Source organism: Triturus cristatus, chromosome 2_2 (genome assembly GCF_964204655.1).
Source record: "Triturus cristatus chromosome 2_2, aTriCri1.1, whole genome shotgun sequence".
NCBI classification, from domain to species: Eukaryota; Metazoa; Chordata; class Amphibia; order Caudata; family Salamandridae; genus Triturus; species Triturus cristatus.
In genome coordinates, this window is record NC_140582.1 from 234,349,913 (window position 1) to 234,357,533 (window position 7,621).

Below are 7,621 nucleotides of genomic sequence, written 5' to 3' on the forward strand. Positions count from 1 at the left end.
AGTTCTAGAAACGAGGCTTCCAAGCTTTTAAAATCAGCCTTGCACTGCTCCTACATGGACCATTCAGTTATTAAGCTTCTGCGTAAGAACTATAATCAGGTATTAACAGCAAGGAAGAAGCTGTTAAAGGAAGGGGCCTGTTCAGAATTGCTTCAGGATGCTGAGATGAGGTGCTACCGGAGAGCTTTGCGGTCCCACAGGTAATGCTGATCCAGGAGAGCGGTGGAGTGGCGGCATTTCCGGGGAGGACTGGCTGACACAGGCATGGCCAGGGTTTTCGATCTGGACCTGGAAACGGAGGGGGTCAGCGATTCTGAGGATCTGGAACTGGACTGTGAGCAGAAGGGGAGTGAGCTGCAGTCAGTGAGTGCTTGTGAAGAGATTGAGATTTCAGAAAGCACTGTGAACCATGGGACGGAAGACATTGGTACACACAGCTTTGAGCTGCTACGCGCCCTGGGAAAAGGTGGCTATGGAAAGGTGTTTCAAGTTCGTAAAGTACAGGGATCAAACAATGGAAAAGTATTTGCCATAAAAGTGTTAAAGAAGGCAAACACAATCTGCAACGCAAAAGGCACAACTCGCACCAAAGCAGAACGGAACATCCTGGAGGAGATCAAACACCCCTTCATCGTGGATCTCATCTATGCCTTTCAGACCAGAGTGAAACTCTACCTCATCTTGGAGTGCTTGAGCAATGGGGAATTATTCATGCAACTGGAGTGGGAAGGAATATTCCTGGAAGACACAGCTTGTTTTTACCTGGGCAAGATCACATTTGCTCTGGGTCATCTGCACTCTCACAGCTTCAGTTACCAAGACCTGAAGCTAGAGAACATCATGCTGAGCAATCATGGCCATGTGAAGCCGACAGACTTTGGGCTGTGCAAGAAGTCCATCCATGATGGGGCCATCTCCCACACTTTCTGTGGGAGATTTTTGTTCATGCTGGACGCAATCGGGCTGGAGACTGGTGTAGCCTCGGAGGGCTCATGTACGACATGCTCTTAGGATCTCTGGTGGGAAACGGACAACTGAACACGTACACCCAACCAATTATGGGCAGCCAAAATATATTAATTTCAGGAGATCTGCTATGGATGCCTATGTTTCTTTATTTTCATTACAGAGGCCTTGATGGAAAAAAAAGGCTGCTGAGATGAAAGACACAAAGTTGTTCTGGAGTATGATTAATTCCTCTCTTTTAAAAAGTGATTCTATTCTGGAGCTCAATTCTTTTGTCTCCTGTGAATCGTGGGTGGCATACTTTTCGGGCATTTTTTATTTCAATCAAGAAGTTAGCTGGCCAGCCATGGATGAGAGGAAGTTGTATAGAAATTATCTCCCAATAGAGATTACACTTGAGTAGGTTCTCCTTGCCAAGAACAAAGTGCAGGTGGGAAAGCACCAGGTCCCGACAGGGTATCAGTCGATGCGTTTAAAGCATTGGAGGATCTACGGACCCTATCTTGACAAGGATGTTCAATGTGGCTGCTGAATGCACGATCTCTTCCACCTAGGCAGTCTCAATTATAGTTCCCATCTTTAAGAAGGGAGACAAATCAGACCTCAAATGTTATCGCCCTATTTGCTTCCTAAATTCATCAGCAAAGATGATGAGCAAAATAAATACTTCTAATGAGACTAGAGGAATAGGCACTGGATAACTATTCTATCAGAGGTACAGTTTGGATATAGGTGGCAATGTGTGGATCTGGAGTTACAGATTGTAAAGTATACCAGGGCCAAGGTAGGATCTCTTTATCTTTGTTTGCTGATTTAAGCAGTGAATTGAAACTTGATTGACCCCTCAATTTTGTGGTCAACCTTGATCCCCCTTGGTGCCCCAGAGGAGATGATTTGCTTTCTTGCACAGTTGTACGAAAACTTGTCATTCAAGGTCCTGCATTGCCCGAAGGGAGAATGTCTCCTCCCACCCATTCGGAGTAAAGAGGGGAATTAGACAGGGCTATGTATTGTCACCATTTTTGTTTTATCTCTTTATTAATGGGGTCGATGGTACCTTTCAAGCTCTGCAGGCTGATGTGGCCAGCGTTTGGGCTGGCCCGTCCTGTGTTGTTATATGCAACAGCACTGTCCTACTATCTAGGACACCCACTGGCCTGCAGAAACTTATGAATGCATTTGGGGTCTTTTTGGAATCTAGCAAAATTGAGATTAATAGATGGGGACCATGAAGATATTGCTGCAAAACCCTGTGGCGTCACGGTGGCAACTGCAGCTTGCCCCTTTCTTACATAGTTGGGTCAGTTCGTCTTGAACAAAAGCTAAATCATGACAGGGGAAAAAGGAGAGGTTGTTTGAGATGGGTTGGTGGGGTGTTTCTGGAACCCACAGGTCCTGGATAATTGACTTCCACTTAGGGAGGAAGTGTTGTGTACTGATCCCCAGCTGAATGTATGAAGGGGAAAGCAATCTTACCTGAGGCACCTGAAGAGGTGTTTAAATTTCTTTGTCCTATGTAGGACCTCTGTAGTAACGATATCACTCTTCACGGCTTCTGGAAGGATAGAAGTTGGGGCGTGCCTCTGCATCGTGGGAGCTGCTTCCCCTTTGATATGTTCTGAAAGGCCCTGATGTATACGGATGGCTGGTAAAATGCCCTCTGTATTGGCCGATCCACCTAAAAAGACATTGGTTTCAGTACACTTTGTGCAGCAAGGACTGCACTTCGTCGAGCGCTCTAAAGGTTTGCACATATTTTGCCGGTATCTCTAACAAATCTTTCTCCGAAGAGGAGTCCATTCGTCTTTGGACCGTCTCTGCATTGGCCAGTTCCCCTAGTTTGGGATCTTTGCCGATGAGATTGGCTGTACGTTGCTAGGCTGACAGGGAGCAATTCCCAGCATGCGAAGCGCTCTTTGGGTCCAACCCGCCAATGTGACACGTTCAATAGGAGAAGCGTATCTTTAGCTGATACTGCCATTTCCAAAATTTTGCATATGGGCCTGTCAAGTCGAGGACGTTAACATGACAGGTTTTCCACGACCTGTAAATCCCCGTCTTGGGGTCTTCGGATAAACGTTTTAAAAAGGTTGCCAAATTAGGGTCTAGGTCTGGGGTTTCTGTGACTTTGTCAATTAGGTTGGACCGTGGCCACTCTGAGCGCAACCTATTGTGCACCTCTTTATCAAATCCTTTCCTGACATGTTTGTGGACATTGACTGCGACAGAAGAAAGGAGGGACCAGGCTGAGGAGTGAGGTTGGATGATAGCATCTGGGTCAAAGTCCAGGGAAGTCAGTCAGGGCGGAGGGGCATGTGAGGAAGTAGAGGGGTGTGCATAGTCATTTTGGGCCCTCAAACGTTTCTGGGGTGGAGGGGTAAGGTCCTCGATTTCGGCTGGGGGATGAGGGGGGGTCAGAGTCTGGGTCATGTGAGGTGGAAGGCATGGGAATTACCTCCTCTGGTGATATGACGCATGTGGAGTATGCGTGATCAGAGGTAAAGGCTCGGGAGATGTGGGTCATAATCGAAATGTGGGGCCAGTCACTGGAGAGCAAATCATTAACCGTGTGGGCAGGGACAGGTGGGGAGGGTGGAATTTAGGCTATACCACTGCAGATGACTAGTAAAAGGCTGGAGGGCAGCTGCTAGGGCCCGGTTTGCAGACTGTGTCACTGCGGCATCTAGGGTCTCTACCAGATTCTCCTCAAAGAAGGGGAGGTCATCCGGGATGTCCAGTTCGTATGCGTCCTCAGCAGAATACTGACGCTCTGTCATGATAACGAAAGGCAATTTATGCTTGTTGGGCACACTTATAGGAAGGCACATAAGGATGGCACAAGCAACTTTGGGAGTGGCAGCCTCGAGGATAATACTGTCATTAGGGCCACCAGGAGGCAAACTGCCCAGTATCTCAGGGCTTCCCGCAGAACACACTAGCGGCGAGCTAAAAATGGGACAGGATCGTCCAAGCGATAAACGCCCTGTTTCCTGCCTCCTGAGCAGCCATGTCGGGTGCTCGATATGCTGCTAGGATCACACAATGCACGGATGAAAACGTTATAATTACTATACACATGGTAACACAATAACAAGAATAAAGGTCAGAAGTACTTACCTCTGTTGCGCAGCAGCAAAGATAGAGGAATAGATATGGCATCTTGTCATTATATCAGGAAGGCATGACCTGATAGGGTGCATTGTGGAGGACGTCATGTGGGGATTAATGGGAAATGTAGATTTTTGAAATGTTGAATTTTAATTGGCTGCTGTGAAAATATGTTACTAAACAGCAAAGAAAGAATAAAGCATAATCCAAGGCCTCTGGTCCTGGCATAGAATTTAATTCAAGGCTCTCTGTATCGCACATCAGGCCATCTTTGGAAAAGGCCCACCTATCATTCAATCTCTGCTTATTCCTTACGTTCCAGTAAGGGTGCTTCACTCTAGCAACAGGTGGCTAAAATCAAAAGAGAAAGGTGTGGAGGCCACGCTTTTGAATTCCTCACCTTCAGACTCTGGAATGCTCTTCTGGCTTCCCTTAGAAGTCAGATATGGAAAGTTTGTTTCAGGAAAATGCTAAAAACTCACCTTTTGTAAATGTGGTTTGAGGAAATGGTTCATCTCACTTTCGTTGAGGGGTTGTTTTGCATCAAGGGATGGGAAGCTCGTCTGGGTGGCTATGTGCTATACAAATACAACTGAATTGAATTGAATTGTACTTGATACCAAAACGACAAAAATCCAATCAGTAGGAACGGAGTAATGAATTTTCATTTTTTGGGGTCAAAACTAGTGTCTAAAAGATCAAAGCACCAACTGCAGGCATCTAGTCGCGTGAGAGCGGTCAAAGTCGAAAAATATGGATGGAGCGCGGTTCGGATTCAAGAAGTGGTATGGACCCGGTCAGTGCTTATCTCCAAATCTACATAATTTCTGAGAAAATGTTCTGAGGAGGCAAATTTAAGCGGGGCAAGGTTACAGGAGGTGTCTGAGAAGGGAGTGTCATCATCAGATACCTTTGGGTTGGAGCAGTAGTGAAGATTTTTAAGTTTGGACTTAGTGCCTGAAATAGAAGTTGAAAATCTCCTGTAGGAAGAGGTAGAGTGCTATAGCCAAAGACTGATCCTCAAGGCAGGATACCGCTTTGGACCACTGAAAAGGATTTTCTGCTTCGGAGAAGAACGTAGCGGGAGAAGCCGCAGAGTCTATCCAACCCGCGATGTACCTCAGGTAGATAAGCGAGCAGGGTGGTTTCTGTCTCCTCCTGGCTCTCAGAGCAGTTTTTGGTTAAAATGTGTCTAAGTCCTCAGTTTGGGGATTTGACCATCTAGGCACCTTTAGCACCACAACCAAGAACTGGTGGGACACCACCGGATGGTTCTGGACTCACTCAAGCTGGGTCCAGGTGCGGGTTTAAGATGGTTGGAGTTGTTTGTGTCCCTGTGGCTCTGAACAGGAGGCCAGCAAACTAGTCCCCTTGGAGTCACTCAGGTAGTCCTTGATTCAGGTGAAGATTAACCCCGGGTGGAGAACTTCACTCCACCAATGGAGTTTACGGAGTTTTGCCTACCTCGTGCTCCATTGAGAATGCAGAGTTCAGGCAAAACTCCGACTCCGTGGTGGAGTGGAGTTAGCCAGCCCCTCCGCCCTCCCCAATTTAATTATTTTAAAAAAGGCATTTACCTGCTGGGGCGTCACTGGGCTGCCTCCTCCTCGCCATGATCTCTCTCTCCTCCTCGGAAAGCCCTACGTTGTACCTCTTGATATACAACATATACAACATAGAGGTTTCCATGTACGAGGACGGCAAGAACGAGGAGGCGAGAGAGACCATGGCGAGGAGGAGGCAGCCCGGAGACGCCCCAGCAGGTAAATTACTTTCTTTTTTATAATTAAATTAGGGAGGGTGGAGGGCAACTCTGTGGAACTCCACGTAGGAGCACTACGCCATGTCCGCCTGGGCGTACATGAAGATGCAGGGTTCAACAGCACGGCTGGCATTATGAGGGTTCAAGGCAGGCTTTAGGCAGCACAGCAGTCCTCCCAGGTGCAGCAGCAGCAGCAGTCTTGCAGAGTGCACAGCAGGTCTCTGAGAGTCCTTTCGCAGGTCCAGTTGTGAACTGAAGAGTAGGTCTGAAGGTCCTATTTATATATTCTGGTGCTCTTCCTCTGGAAGGTAGGTGAAGCTTCTAGAAAGGGTTTTTGAACTGCATGGAATTTCCTGCCTCTTCTGCCCTGGCTCAAATCTAGCTGCAGTGACAATGTGTAGATGTTAGGTCATTTGGGTGAAGGTGGAGAGTACCCTATTCAGTTGCAAGTGGGGCTGTGCTCAGCTCCGCCCCCCCATCCAGCAGATGGCCCTTTTAGGAACACCTAATCCCTCCACTGTATGACAGACTGGGAGGAATTGACAAAGCCTGTCAGCTACACCCAGTAATGTGACCCAAGACAGGCTGCAGGCACAAAAGGGCAGGAAATGCCAACTTCCTAAATGGCATTTTCTAAATTGAAATGAAAATCAAACTTTACCATTAAAGAGGATTTATCATTACAGTTTCATAGATAACAGACATGACATAACTGCCTGTCCCCATTAAAAATTGCAGTTTATTAAATGTAATAAGGAATCTCTGATGTTATACTCTGGGAGGAGTAGGCCTCACAGTAGTTAAAAACAGATTTAGGAGTTTTTCACCACCAGGACATGTAAAACATTAAAGTACAACCCCCTACCTTTTAATTACAATGCAAACTACCCTATGGGCTACCTAGGGACTACCTTACAAGTGACTTATATGCCTTAAAAGGAGAGTTTAAAGCTTGACAAGGGGGTACACTGACAAGTCGATTTTGTAGTTTAAAACTGCATTTAGGCTGCAATTGCAGGCCTGGGACATGTTTTAAGGTGCTACTTAAGTGGGTGGCACAATAAGTGCTGTAGCCTCTTTGGCAGCATTTAATTTACAGGCCCTGGGTATATGCAATACCACTCTACAAGTTACTTATGAGTAAATTAGATATGCCAATTGGGTATAAGCCAATTTAACCATATTTAGGGAGGTGAGCACAAGCATTTAAGAACTGGTTAGCAGCAGTAAAGTGCACAGAGTTCAAAGGCCAGCAAAAACAAATTCAGCAAAAAAAGTGGAGGATAAGGGCAAAAGGTTTGGGGGTAGAGAGGGCTAAGACAAGCTCTAGCCTTTTCAATCTGAAGCGCCATAAAAGTTTCTTAACTAAGGGAAGAATAGGCAATAAATTACCTCCCGGTCCCCTACAAAATCTTATCGCTGCCCACTGAGAAGAAAGGGTAGGAGGGGCTACACCTTTAGCAAAACTGTCCCTTAAGCAATCTAAAATTTTGAAAGGGTCAACTATCACCAGATCCAAACCATATTCTGCAGACTAAGAACAAACATTTTTTACCAGTGCTCTTAAGGGTGAAACCTTTTTTACTTTCTAGATATCGCAAGCCACTTCTCTTGAGCAACCTAACAATTGCAAGCCAGGCCTTTCAACTTTTAAGCTGTGAATTTTATCTGACGTATCTGGGTAGGGACAAGATTGAGAATTGAAGGGGGTTTGGGTCCCACGACAGGAGAAAATAAGGTTGCATTGCTAACTGGGTCAAACCATGGTCTTCGCACCCAAAATGG

General features: G+C 46.3%; 1 pseudogene; it reads left to right on the forward strand.

Moving 5' to 3' along the window:
- Nucleotides 1-264: 264 nt before the first annotated feature.
- Nucleotides 265-1,163, forward strand: LOC146862090 (ribosomal protein S6 kinase beta-2 pseudogene; annotated as a pseudogene).
- The last annotated feature ends 6,458 nt before the right edge of the window (nucleotides 1,164-7,621 follow it).